The sequence below is a fragment of the Helianthus annuus genome, chromosome 14 (assembly GCF_002127325.2).
Source record: "Helianthus annuus cultivar XRQ/B chromosome 14, HanXRQr2.0-SUNRISE, whole genome shotgun sequence".
Classification (NCBI taxonomy): Eukaryota; Viridiplantae; Streptophyta; class Magnoliopsida; order Asterales; family Asteraceae; genus Helianthus; species Helianthus annuus.
The window spans coordinates 133942958-133958538 of NC_035446.2; positions in this window are offsets into that span (position 1 = coordinate 133942958).

A 15581-nucleotide genomic window follows, 5' to 3' on the forward strand; every position below is an offset into this window, starting at 1 on the left:
ATTTGGAGCTGTAGGCTTCCTGGAGGATCACATCTCGAAGTCCTCCATAATCTGGAACCCATATTCGCCCATTCAGTCTTAGCATTCCATCCTTGTCATAGGATAACTGCTCCTCAGTTACTCCTAGCTTTTCTTCAGGATAGTTAGCTTCCAACACAGCTTCCTTCTGTGCAGCTAACACCCTTTCGTTCAAATTATTCCTTATTTCTATGCGCTTGGCATTGATTCTTATCGGCTTCACTCTTTCTTTTCTGCTTAAGGCGTCAGCAACTACATTCGCCTTGCCTGGATGGTATCTTATCTCACAGTCGTAATCATTTAAAGTTTCCATCCATCGTCTTTGTCGCATGTTCAATTCCTTTTGATTGAACAAATGTTGAAGGCTCTTGTGATCCGAATAGATTACACACTTGGTTCCATACAAGTAGTGTCTCCACAGCTTTAATGCAAATACGACGGCACCCAGTTCCAAGTCGTGGGTGGTGTAGTTTTTCTCGTGCACCTTTAGTTGTCGTGAAGCGTAGGCAATGACCTTGCCTCTTTGCATGAGTACACAGCCCATGCCAGTGTGCGACGCATCGCAATACACCACGAATTCTTCTATACCATCGGGCAATGTTAACACTGGTGCATTGCTCAACTTCTTCTTCAGAACGTCAAAGGATTCCTGCTGCTTAGGGCCCCAATCAAACTTGATCTTCTTACGTGTCAACGAAGTTAGGGGCGCAGCAATCCTTGAAAAATTTTCGATGAATCGCCTATAGTATCCTGCTAATCCTAGAAAACTGCGAATCTCGGTAGGTGTCTGTGGCTCTTGCCAATTCATAACTGCTTCTACCTTAGCGAGATCTACTTGGATACCAATTATAGTATATTACTTGAATGTATATCAATTATATTTGTCCAAGGTCACAAAAGGGACCATTAATGGTATTTAAGGGTTGGACCGAGTCCATTGCCTTTTTGACAGGGGATCACAATATCACAACTGTCTTTGTCATATAGACGATCATGAGTAGCTCGAAGGCTAGCCTTAAAGGACTTTAATATATATGTGGCACAGAGGCCCGTCACAGGGACGTAAAACGATATGTTATAAAGCCTAGTCATATAGGACATAAGTAATCATATGGCATAAAAGCCTTGTCGCAAAGGACATTAGTTTATAAACCGCAATCTTCTTAGATCAGGGGCTTTAAGGCTTGAACATAGTTCTTCACCTTTGAACAGGGAGTCATAGACTACCACTGCCATCGTTTTGAAAGACGATTTATTCTACCACATAGGCAAATCAATGGATAACACTAATAGATGTTTATACATATATATGTAATTATCATAATAAAAGATATTAGTCATGATCTTATCAATCTTATAGATTATAAGGTTTGGGCATTGCCCATCACCTTTGATAGTGAACTATAACGGTCACATTTGTTAATGTCACTAATGGATAATATAGTATATAGCCCGTGGGCGAAACATCACTAAAGGATGTTAAATATTGTGATCATCGTATCAGATGATATTAGTCATGATCGCAGTGATCATATATAGATTATTAGGCTTGAGCATAGCTCACTACCTTTGACAGGGGATCATAATGATCACAATGTCAATGTCTCAAATGGATAATATGTTATAGCCCGTAGGCAAAACATCATTAAGGAGGTTTAATAATATGATCATCGTATCAGATGATATTAGTCATGATCGCATTGATCATATAGACTATTATGCTTGGACATTGTCCAATATCTTTAGACAGGGGTTCATAGACCACAACTGTCATTGTCTTATTGGACAACAAGTTTAGCCCGTAGGCACTTCATCACAAATTGGATGTTTATATTATGATCATCAGATTGATGATACTTGCCATGATCTGATTCGATCATATAGGCTTTAAGGCTTGGACGCAGTCCAAATACCTTGACGGTTGGTGTGGTTTCTCATGTCACACTGCCAGGAGTGTTAACATGTTCTTTGATGTTAACAATGATTAATTTGTCTTAATGATTACACAATATTACCATCATCGCATTGATCATATAGGATTGGAGGCTTGAACATAGTTCACCACCTCTGGATAGAAGGGGTATCTCCCCTAACTATCATAGTAGAAGGAATAAGCATCCTTAACTACCAAAAGTTTTGGCCAATTAATATGGACTTGCCACTTGGCAGGGGTTGTAACAACCTGCACTTTCGTGCGTTGTTACTACTTGTTACACTCGTTATGCCTAGCACCAGAGATTCAGATCATAATGTAGCAATATCAAATACATCGCTATCGAAGTATAATCGAATAATTACGCATATTCTATCGCTATTACAAAGCTATTTTCATAAATCATAACACTCACGATGATGTTGAGTGAGGGCTTAATCTACCCTCCTCGATAACCGTGTGGTGTCAAAACGTAAGCAATCAACGCTAACAAAGACTATCGGGTGGGTACCATGTCTCCAGCCATCGTGAAGATGACGGCAATACGAGCAAGTAGTACCCCGATAATCATTGTGGCACATCACATCGAAGAACGCACTCGAAGGCACGCGTAACTCGATCATTGCACCGAATATTGGTTATAGAGATACGTATATACGACCCTTTTGTGATTAATTATAATAAATAAATAAATAATAATATACATATATGAAAATATGGCCCAAACTATCGCAACGCACCAAAAACGAGGTTCAAAGGGCCTCCGTACGGACGGGCCAGCCAAACGGCTGGCCAGTCGATCGAACGAGCCAGCCGAACGGCTGGGCCGGCCGATCGGACATGCCATCCGAACGATGGGGCCGGCCGATCGGACAGGCCAGCCGAACGACTGGGCCGGCCAATCGGACAGGCCAGCCGCACGGCTGGGCCGGCCGATCGGACAGGCCAGCCGGACGGCTGGGCCGGCCGATCGAACGAACGGGCTGTCCGATCCAGGCCAACCTGCCCTCCCTTCCTCCCTCCTTGCCTATAAATACCCCTCATTCACCCCCAACACCCTTGTTGCCACTATTGCTGCTCGACCAGGACGTTCTTGACCCTTTTTCTCTCGATTTCTCGCGATTCTTGTAAGTTTCCAACCTAAATCTTGTACTTCTATGATCTATATTCAATTCTACACCTTTCTACCTTTTAACCGTGGAATCTCTGAATTTTAGGCATTCTAGGGTGATGTCACCAAGAAGTTCTTATGAACTTCAAAGGTGATGTCATCCCATGCAAGAACGACACAGATCTGAGTGATTTCCATACGTTTTTACATAAATCAAGTCTAAATCTATGCTTTCTAATCAAGAAGTTGTGTGATTCCTAAGGATTTGAGGTGTTTTAGAGATGATGTCATCATAAGTTCACATGAACTTCAAAGAGTGACCTCGTTCTCGCCATAAACAGCTCGAATCTAAATAATTTCACCTGTTTTATAACAAATCTCACCTAAATCTATGTATTCTAGCCGAAGTGTGTGTGTGTTTTCGGGTTAAACACGGGAAAAACCATCAAGGACGGCCAGATCTGATGGAACGGGGTGGTTCCCGACCGTTAGGACGGGTCGGATTTGATGGGGCTTCAGTTGTTTAGCACAATGACACCCCATCTCCGTCAGTACACCTGAAATCTTTCGAAAACCCATCAAGTGTGACAATATCTGGACGATGGAACGAATTGTCGTCCGATCGGACTGCTGTCCGATCGAACAGCAAACAAGCTTTAACCGCCCGAACAAGGTGTTAACCGATTGGCTAGCACCTAACCGATCGAACAACATGTTAACCGATCGGCTAGCATCTAAACCGATCGGACAACATGTTAGTCGATCGGCTAGCATGCTTAACCGATCAGATAGCGTGGTAACCGACCGGACCACATGTCCAGCCGACAGAACGAGCCCAAGCATCAATGTCCGAACCAATTTTGGTCCTTTCGCCACCTTTTAACGCGCCAATGATCTGTAACTAGGACAACTCAGACGTACTCTCAATCAATCCAAATCAAGTTGTGTGTACTCGTCAATTACGCACAGTGAGTATACTTGACCCCTTTTTATCGAATTTTGGGTGTAACATACGTTCCTTATAAATCGAACTCATCAACGAATCATTTAATCAGTCAATTTATCACTTGCGAATAACTGTTTGCATAGATATATGTGATGCTAGTTACATATGTGCTAGGACTTTTACTCGTGACGTCCCACCACGACTAGTATAGTACTATTGCGCCCGACGGGGTCTAGTTATGCCATCGAAGAATCGAGCATCGAGGACTTAGCTGGTAGTATCAGTTTTGTGAGTATATATGTCGTGTATTACGTCTATGCATGTAGAAATTCGCAACACTTTTAATCTATTATACTACTACATATCAAACCTGTATACTCGCCAATACTTTTGTATTGACAATATTTTAACGTATGTTGCAGGTTTAGTTGAAGTCTTCATCAAATCAAGCTAGGAAGTCTAGAAACTCACCTAAAATCTAGGTTGTCGGATTTGAATTGTTCGAGAGGACAAGAAATCTATGATGACTTATGTGATTGTATTATTTGTTAGTATGGGATAACGAATGTAATAAATATTATCGCAATATAGTTGTTATGGATTCTCTTGAGCAATCTGATTCTGTTAGTGCCGCGCCCCGATGATTCCGCCATCGGTTGGGGTGTGACAGATTGGTATCAGAGCGATAACTATAGGGAATTTGGCAAGACTCGACCTAGTCCGGGTCGGCGTCTTAGAAATAGACCTAGTCTATAGTCTAAACACCCACAGGCTGACTCCTATAAACCCAGTAGGGTTTGTATTGCCCCTACCTGATGCTTTCGATCGAAATTGCAAAAAACTACGACTTTGTGTGAACCCCGCATACTACAACTTCACACGAAGAAGCCTTTCCTAAGGCTGGAATACTACCTAGCCTTTCCTAAGGCTGGCACAATACACATGTTTTCAAAAATACTCGCATCTCACAACCGAGTAATCCAGTCGAGACCAGGTGTGAAAACCAATAACTCTCGATAGGATTGCTCACTCAGCGCATTTTTCTAGCACGAGAATCTTTCGTCGAGTTAGGAGTGACATCCACACCTCGACGAAAGCCTCCATTTTGAAATTCTAGTGGAGCTCTCGGATTCGTTCGATGAGCACAACCACAATTGGGAACGAACCTGTTAAGTCAGGGTGAAACCCGTACCTTAATGAACCGTTCCACTCCCTAAAAATAGTTTTCAAAAAGCTCTCACCAAGGACTCGAGCCACGCGATGACCAAGAGGACGAATGCCATGAGCTGCATCCCAGTGGAAGCATAAGTCTCCAAAGTCAACGCGCGTGCACGAACTTGTTGGGGTGTGATTGGGTTACCTTGGGTAGTCGACGCCTGAACACCCGAGGCACTCCGAGTACTTTATCAAGCCTACGACTCGCCGGATTTTACGTTTTGATGAACTTAGTTACGTTTTATGTGTTTAATTACGATTATCGATTTTTCGCTCCCTGTTTTACAAAACGCACAACTCGCACAGCCATCGCAATCCAAAACAAAGACCGAATGTCCGTAACAAAACTAATGTCTAATTGCCCGCTTTTCTCTCGCATTCTCTCTCTCAACGCGTCCTCGCGCATTCTAAGCCATAATATATGTGTGCAAGTATAAACTACAACTAGCTATATCTATGTACAACCAAATTATTGTGTGAGAGTCTAGGAAGTTTCGTGTCTCCTATGTGGCTCCTACGTGAAGTCTATTTATATTACACATTACAAGTTTCGATCGCGCTCAATCGCATCGTAAACTCAAAATCATTATGATCGAATCTCATTCCAAATTCCTCTCTGTCTAGATGCCTTCCAACAACTCTACCTCAAGACGAACAACTAGGAGAAGAGCCAAACGAAGCGCCGATAAGAGGATTGCCTCGCTTGTGACCAAGGAAGTGGTCAAGCTCATTCCTCAAATTGTCGCTCAAGTGCACTCTCTCAGCAACTCTCGAGCCTCGAAGGACTCTAAGACGGAAGCGCCGCAATCTACTTCTCTCTACAAACACTTCAAAGCCTGTGACCCGATGGAATTCACAGGTGAAGGAGGAGTGACACAACTACTCCAGTGGTTCGATTCTATCGAAGTTACCCTTCGTCAATGTAGGTGTCCCGATAGTTTCCGTACTACTTGCGCTACCGGAGTATTTCAATCACGAGCACTCGACTGGTGGACAGCCGAACGCAACAAACGTGGGATCTCCGCAGCTTACGCCCTCCCTTGGGATGAGCTGAAGGAACTCATGAAGGAAGAATACTGTCCTCCTTACGAAGTCCAGAAGCTAGAAAACGAATTTTGGGAAATCAAGCAAATCGAATGTGACAATGCTGGCTATACCGCAAGGTTCAAACAGCTTAGTACGATCTGCCCAAGTCAAGTCAACACTTCAGAAAAAGCCATTCCAAAGTACATCCGTGGCTTACCTGAGTGTGTGGGTGATTTTGTCGAAGCTGCAAGACCTGCGACCATCGAAGAAGCCTACCGTTTAGCCGCAGAGATCAACAGCAAACGAGTCTTGGACGGGTTCTTCTCCAAGAAGCCTGTCAAACAAGCTCATCAAGCAATCATCATCAACTCATCCGACGATTCCTCTGGCGAATCAGTTGATGGTTCATCTGACAACTCCTCTAAAGGTTCTTCTAAGGATTGCTCCGACAATGTCTCCTTCGAATCACTAGACGAATCCGCAGGCGACACTGCATCATCTCAGGAAGCACAACCTAGCCGCAAGCGAAGGACAGTGAGCCCAGACTCTGCAACAATTGGGCTGTCACAACCAGAACCTGTCCGAGCAGTCCCAGTTCAACCGAAATGTGCCTACAATGGGCCCCATCCCTTGTGCTTCACGTGTACGTATCATCGCCCGCCAGAAGCAAATTGTCGCTATTGCACAAATTGCCACTGGTATGGTCATCATACGCAGCACTGCCGCGCAGGACCGCAACTTTGAGGAAACTCAGCAACAACCGCAGTCTCCGCAGGAGTCCTCCCCAACAACGTTATTTTGTTTCTAATGTTGTTGTAATAATATGACTTAATGCCGTCATTTTCTTTTATGTGTGGATTCTGTTTCTCTTATACTCGCGCACCATCTAAACGCTAGCACTATGTACTATACAATGTATTTTACCCTTACAACACTCTTAGAACGAGGTACGATAAACGTGCAAGGAACAACTAATCACGGGTGCAGAAGGGATTATTTTGGTCAGTGCACGGGGATCGTAGTGAAATTCTAATGGTGCCATAACGTTAAAAGCATGGTCAAGCGTGGTGGATACGCCGCTGGTGCTTCCTATATATAAGCATCTTGGCCATGTCAACAAAGCGTGACACCAAATCACGGGGCATAAGTAGTAGGGGTAACGCAAGGTGTGCATTACCATACTACCAAAGTTCGTGAAGAAAGTGCCATGAAGAGTTGGACGTTATTAGACCTATTATAGTACTATGGTTATTTTCGACACAATACAAATCGATCGCAAGGCGTAACAAAACCAAATCGCATCACTGCGAGACTTCTCATAAGTCTGCATACGCAACGCAATTGCCACATCGATGGACTTGGGAAAGTTCACCCCGAAGAGCAATTGGAGCAACGCAAGATTGGTCGTAAGTCTACATCGCAACTCAATCGCAGTTTTGATAGATCTATATCGCAATTGAAATCACTCATTATGTGGCTCGAAATCGCAATCGCATCTCGTGTTATCTCGCAATCTCTGCCGCTGGTTATCAACCATTGTGTAAACCTCTACCGCTTGGTGTGGATCGCTTATCGTGGATCGCTAGACGAGTATCGAGAATCACTCGCTGCTTTTCGCTTTAGCGCATTTCGCGCCTATTTCATCAACTCGATACTCTTATCGCGTGTCGCTATCACTCACCGATATTCGTGTTATCTGTGTTATGTTAGCACGCACGACCTCGCTTCACGAGACAAAACTAATAGGGCTGAAACATGGTGGTGTTTCAACCATATTAGCAGACTTTCGTGGAAAAAGGCCATGTGGGCTAACATTAGTTAATGTTTGTGGTGTATTCAGCTCAATCGAATCGCATATCGCTTGCAACGCAACAATCGTCAATTATCATTTATTTGGGGTCGAATTGCTTATCGCTATTCAAATCATCGTTCATCGCTTGGGAGTCATCGCAGTCATGTAGTATTAGGGTACATAACATCGCTTCACGAGACAAAACTAATATGGGAAAACGTGGTGTTGCCATATTAGCAACTCTCGTGGAAACATGCCATGTGGGTTTTTATGTGTGGAAACGAATCAAAATCGCGTCATTCGCCATCGCTTAGCAATCGTCGTCTAACTCAGTGTGCCATATCAATGTTTCGCATGATCGAACTACTCGCACTCGCTATCTATGCTTTGTTTGCATCCGACTCACTTCTATTCACGACTCAGTCTAGCATCCTATCGCTTGGACTGAGGGAACGAAATTCTATCTGTGTCTTATCAGCACGCGTGACACCGCCTCACGAAACAGAGGTAATATGGGTAAAACATGGTGGATACGCCGCTGGTACTTCCTATATATAAGTGTTTTAATCATATTAACAAACTTTCGTGGGAATGTGCCACGTGGGGCTTGATGTAAGTTATTTTTCCGTACTGTTAAAGAAAACCAATTTTTATAAAATTTTATTTTATTAAAACCGTTGGACGAGTGAAATTTCCTTACGACATGAAGAAAACATCGAATTAGTTTAGCTCCATGCTTAATGGAAGTTCCATAAGTCCAGTTTTCCTTAAAACTTTCGCGATTACAAAAAGAAATCTTCCCGAAAACGATGGTTCGACAATCGAGTTTCAGCTCGAACCCCCGTTATAGGATAGCTTTTCTTAAAACAAATTTTACCGCCAAATCCTTTAAAATGTGTAAGTCTTTTACTAAATTAACAAAAACCCTTCCCATAGCGCTGGTGTGGACATCGAAGCAGTTAACGCCGTACCGTGGGGAGATTTTCTTAAAACATCTTCGAAGGTTAATCGACTATCTGTAAGTTTGAAACGCTATGGAATCGCTTTTGTGTGTGTTATCGTTTTGGTTGTTCGAATCGTGTATTCTCACCGCCCTCGCTCGTTGAATCTTAATAAAACTCGCTAATCTAAACGTTTTAATCGCTCCCCTCATTCGCATCAGCTCCTACAACCCTACTAATGGATTAATTTCGGGATGAAATTTCCTAAAGCAGGGGAGACTGTAACAACCCGCACTTTCGTGTGTTGTTACTACTCGTTACGCCTAGCACCAGAGATTCAGATCATAATGTAGCAATATCAAATACATCGCTATATCGAAGTATAATCGAATAATTACGCATATTCTATCGCTATTACAAAGCTATTTTCGTAAATCATAACACTCACGATGATGTTAAGTGAGGGCTTAATCTACCCTCCTCGATAACCGTGAGGTGTCAAAACGTAAGCAATCAACGCTAACAAAGACTATCGAGTGGGTACCATGTCTCCAGCCATCGTGACGATAACGGCAATACGAGCAAGTAGTACCCCGATAATCATTGTGGCACATCACATCGAAGAACGCACTCGAAGGCACGCATAACTCGATCACACCGAATATTGGTTATAGAGATACGTATATACGACCCTTTTGTGATTAATTATAATAAATAAATAAATAATAATATAAATATATGAAAATATGGCCCAAACTATCGCAACGCACCAAAAACGAGGATCGAAGGGCCTCCGTACGGACGGGCCAGCCAAACGGCTGGGCCAGTCGATCGAACGGGCCAGCCGAACGGCTGGGCCGGCCGATCGGACAGGCCATCCGCCAACCGAACGGCTGGGCCGGCCGATCGGACAGGCCAGCCGAACGGCTGGGCCGGCCGATCGGACAGGCCAGCCGGACGGCTGGGCCGGCCGATCGAACGAACCGGCTCTCCGATCCAGGCCAACCTGCCCTCCCTTCCTCCCTCCTTGCCTATAAATACCCCTCATTCACCCCCAACACCCTTGTTGCCACTGTTGCTGCTCGACCAGGACGTTCTTGACCCTTTTTCTCTCGATTTCTCGCGATTCTTGTAAGTTTCCAACCTAAATCTTGTACTTCTATGATCTATATTCAAACCTTTCTACCTTTTAAATCACCACTTTTAACCGTGGAATCTCTGAATTTTGGGCATTCTAGGGTGATGTCACCAAGAAGTTCTTATGAACTTCAAAGGTGATGTCATCCCATGCATGAACGACATAGATCTGAGTGATTTCCATATGTTTTTACATAAATCAAGTCTAAATCTATGCTTTCTAATCAAGAAGTTGTGTGATTCCTAAGGATTTGAGGTGTTTTGGAGATGATGTCATCATAAGTTCACATGAACTTCAAAGAGTGACCTCATTCTCGCCATAAACAGCTCGAATCTAAATAATTTCACCTGTTTTATAACAAATCTCACCTAAATCTATGTATTCTAGCCAAAGTGTGTGTGTTTTCGGGTTAAACACGGGAAAAACCATCAAGGACGGCCAGATCTGATGGAACGGGGTGGTTCCCGACCGTTAGGACGGGTCGGATTTGATGGGGCTTCAGTTGTTTAGCACAATGACACCCCATCTCCGTCTGTACACCTGAAATCTTTCCAAAACCCATCAAGTGTGACAAGATCAGGACGATGGAACGAATTGCCGTCCGATCGGACTGCTGTCCGATCGAACAGCAAACAAGCTTTAACCGCCCAGACAAGGTGTTAACCGATCGGCTAGCACCTAACCGATCGAACAACATGTTAACCGATCGGCTAGCACCTAACCGATCGAACAACATGTTAACCGATCGGCAAGCATCTAAACCGATCGGACAACATGTTAGTCGATCGGCTAGCATGCTTAACCGATCAGATAGCGTGGTAACCGACCGGACCACATGTCCAGCCGACCGAACGAGCCCAAGCATCAATGTTCGAACCAATTTTGGTCCTTTCGCCACCATTTAACGCGCCAATGATCTGTTACCAGGACAACTCAGACGTACTCTCAATCAATCCAAATCAAGTTGTGTGTACTCGTCAATTACGCACAGTGAGTATACTTGACCCCTTTTTATCGAATTTTGGGTGTAACATACGTTCCTTATAAATCAAACTCATCAACGAATCATTTAATCAGTCAATTTATCACTTGCGAATAACTGTTTGCATAGATATACGTGATGCTAGTTACATATGTGCTAGGACTTATACTCGTGACGTCCCACCACGACTAGTATAGTACTATTGCGCCCGACAGGGTCTATTATGCCATCGAAGAATCGAGCATCGAGGACTTAGCTGGTAGTATCAGTTTTGTGAGTATATATGTCGTGTATTACGTCTATGCATGTAGAAATTCGCAGCACTTTTAATCTATTATACTACTACATATCAAACCTGTATACTTGCCAATACTTTTGTTTAAACACATAAAAACCAAACTAGAGTGGCTAACGACACTTACGTTAGGTCCTTGCACAAAAATTGAACTAAGGTGGGCTCCCTCTTGATCAAGATTCCCAGAGAAATGCTCAAGAAAGCTCAAGCAAGTGAGATGTGAGAGTGTTTAGAATGAAGGTGCAACTGATAAAGGCCACCAAGGACCTCTATTTATAGTGTTTGAGAGTGATCTAGGATCTTGCCAAGTGTTAGGGAGGTGTTAGGATCTTCACAAGTGTCCAAAGTGGTATTAAAAACTATCAAATGTCCATAGAATTCGAGTTTGGTTTGTTTGGAGGCCAAGGAAAAAGACAACCTACAGCTGGCAAGCTTATTCTGTCAAAACAAGGCCGTCGCCGCGCGCGACGGCGAATGGAGTGTGTTGTCGCACAACGCGACGCCACAAGTGACCAACAAACCAAGTTTCAAACTTGGCGAAATTAGTCCCTGAACCTTATATTGCAATGTATCTTTCATTTAAGCACAATAGTCCCTTGTAGTTAGTTTGTAGATGATCTAGGGAGTATAACCAAACATTGTTAGGTCCGGTTTCGTTAATTGATCACCGAAAACACTAGTTTCTGCTCGTTGACGCTTTTAACCCTTATTCTTGGGAATTTGCGTAAATAACACATAACGATCTCGAAACCTCGTGAATTTGTTATCACTTATTCTTGGGAGTATAATCGAACATTACGAAGCCCTGGGTTCGATAAAAGGTCACTCAGAGGTAAGAATTAACATGTTGACACGTCAAACCCCTGTATCTTGTAAACTTTCGTTTACTTTCACAACGGCTTCTTATATCCGAACAATTACTCGTTTAAGAATATATTCATCGTGTGTGGTCAAACAGAGGCACAAATATGGCACGTTGACACTTTTAGTCCCTATATACTCAAAGTTTTCATTTTTGACGAAATTAGTCCCTCATAGTCAACGTTTTCATTTTATTAGGGTTTAGTACATGTGTCAACACATCATTGGACATGATTTTACGAGGTGTTACAAACGTTCGTTTAACTACTAAATAAAACAAAGTACGGAATGGAAATGTACAACAAGCCAAACTAGACTACGGATATAAACTAAAAAGAACTATAAAAAAGATATAACAATTAACTTACCACCTCATGGTGGTCGAATGGCGTGCTTGTCGCCCACGAACTCTTCCAAATCACCCACCGGTGATTCATACCATCTATTCTCGAATGGGCCAAATCTCCTCAATTCTTCCTCCGCCTTCTTCTCTTGAGGTGATTTCTTCATCTTCTTCTTTTTAACCGGTTTCTTCTTCGATTCTCCAAACCTACTAACCATGGCACATACTTTTTTGTTTGGATTCATGTCCTTCTTAGGACACTTATCCTCACCAAGTGGGTTAGCAAAATTAGGGAATACATTCAAGATCATTCCCGATCCCCAAACTTCATACTCACCATTCCTGTTGCACAATTTATTATAGCATTAGCTGTTGCGAGGAACGGTCTACCCAGTATGACTATCTGTTGTGTATCCTCAACGCACCCAACATAGCCAACTACCAAAAAGTCAACTGGGTAATAGCAATCTTCAACCTTCACTATCACATCTTCCACCATCCCCCTTGGATGCGTGGGAGTCTGATCGGCCAACACCACGACGGTGTCAAACTTTTTCAAAGGACCAAAATCATATTGGTCGTATAGACGAATAGGCAAGATACTCACACAAGCTCCAAGATCTAGGAGCGCCTCTTAATTTCAAATTTACCAATTTGGATTGGAATAAGAGGATCTCCCAGATCTTGAGCCTTTTGGGGGAGGGCACTCGATAAAATGGCACTAACATGAGATATCAAATCAACCAGTTCAGGTAGTTTGTTGTGTCGTTTTTCAGTGCTTAATTCCTTTAAGCATTCCACATGAGCAAGGACCTTTTTAATGTAATCAAGTAACGGTAAATTTAGTTTTTCTTGTTTAAAATTTTCCCACCTCTCGTCCTTTGGTGGGTACCGTTTTTCAAACTTTGACGCATTAGTTGGGTTAAGTAAGGCCAAAGGATAGGGAATGGTATTAAACTCCATACCCATCTCGTTGGCCTTATCATGAAGTTGACTTAAACAATTTTCACAAAAAAGAGTTTTTAGCTACATTCTCAATTTTAAATTTTGAAATCGTTTTCATCGCTTACATTTTCCACTACACCATCAACAAATTGTGGTGGTGGAATGCTTTCGACACTTCAAATTTCATCATTTGATAAAAGACTTACCGCGCTAACGCGTGCATTCCTCACATTGCTCGTGCTAGAGCTTTGATGCTTCGGGTTCATTGTGGTGTCACTCGGGAGTCGTCCTCCACTTCCTCGCATTTGGGCCATTTCTTCCGCAAGTTGACCGACTTGCTTTGCCAACGCTTCGTGCGACTTGTCTCGCACCTCATTCTCTTTCCTCGTTTCTTTCATCATGTTCAACATGGCGTCCATCTTTGCACTCAAATCGTCACCACTACCTTGATTATTCGCTGACCCATTACCATAACCGTTACCACCTTGATTGTAACCTCTTAGGTAACCCCTTGGTTACTGCCTTGGTGATTCTGGTACGAAGACCCACCTTGATTCCCGGATTGGAAATTCGGATTCATTTGGTTGGAGGCATTACCATACCTAAATTTAGGATGGTTCCTCTACCCGGGGTTGTAACTATTGGAGTTCATATCATGTTGCTTCCGGTCTTCGTACACTTGGTTCACATCCGCGGTGGATCGGTTCATGTCTACTTGGCAATTTTCGGTCTGGTGACCGATGTCACCATATTCTTCACACACGACATATTGCACCACACCCACCTCTTTCTTCTTCATACGAGCCAACTCCCGCACTAATGTTTCAATCCGATCCTTAGAACTAACGTCGCGATCGGACCAAGACCGTGAGGTTGGATGCTTTTTGGCTCAATCCGACATAGCAACTGCTTTGGAATTCTTGCTCATCCCTATCAAGAATGCCCAATCATTTTCTTCATGATTATTCAATAGAGTACTGTTGCTTGCGGATAGGAGGTACTTATGATCTACCGAATCGAAGCCCCGCACAAAACACTTCAACAATTCCCATCTAGGGATTTGATGATGAGGGCACTTCCGAACCAACTCCTTTAAACGAGTAAGGGATTCATGTAGCAACTCTCCCGATAGTTATCGAAACGACCGAATTTCATACCGCGGTCTTTGCTATCGAGTAGTACTCGTCGAAAAACACTTGTTGCATCTCGGCCCAAGTGCGAATACTATTCGCCGGAAGTGTGAGGAACCATTGTTTAGCTTTGTCCTTCAACGAGAACTGAAATAACCTCAACTTCACCTCCTCTATCTCGAAGTTATGGCCCCCTACGTGCCACATATAACGGAAAATTCCACCAAGTGAGTGTATGGCTCGTCGTGTGTCCTACCGTTGAAGTGAGGTAGGATGTTGATGTAATTTGGCTTGCATTCGAACGATCTCACTCTTCAAGGTGGAGGAATAATGGGTGAGTCGTTCTTGGTAACCATAGGTCTAAATCGATCATTCACACCTCTTGGAACCCCTTGATTTGGTTGCCGTTCGCGGCACGGACCGTTAACTTCTTGATTTTCCGGTCTTCTATAACCTCTTCGATAACCACCCCGATCACCACCTTGATTACCGCCACCCACGAATTGGGGAATCCTGTTACGGTTAACATTATTGTTATTGTTATAATACCTGTCATCTCGGTTCCGTTGGTTATAGTTTCGTGGTTGACGGTTATTGTCGTACCCATCATTTCGGCCATATCCGTAACCTCGTTGTTTCCCACATAATTGGCATTTTTTATAGCCGAAGTCTTCATACTCAAACCCCCCCCCCCCCGAGAATTATAAAGGTACTCCGCATGAACATCACCCCATATATCATCTTCAACCCTCTCATCATAATTCCCCCCGTCATCCGAGTATTTCGAGTGAATACTCACATGTTGCGAAAATTGATAACCGGGAACAGTATATGGTTCGTCATCGGGAATAGCGTTCCTCAAATCATCGAGATTGAGGAATTGATCTTCATTCGCGGGATTGCCA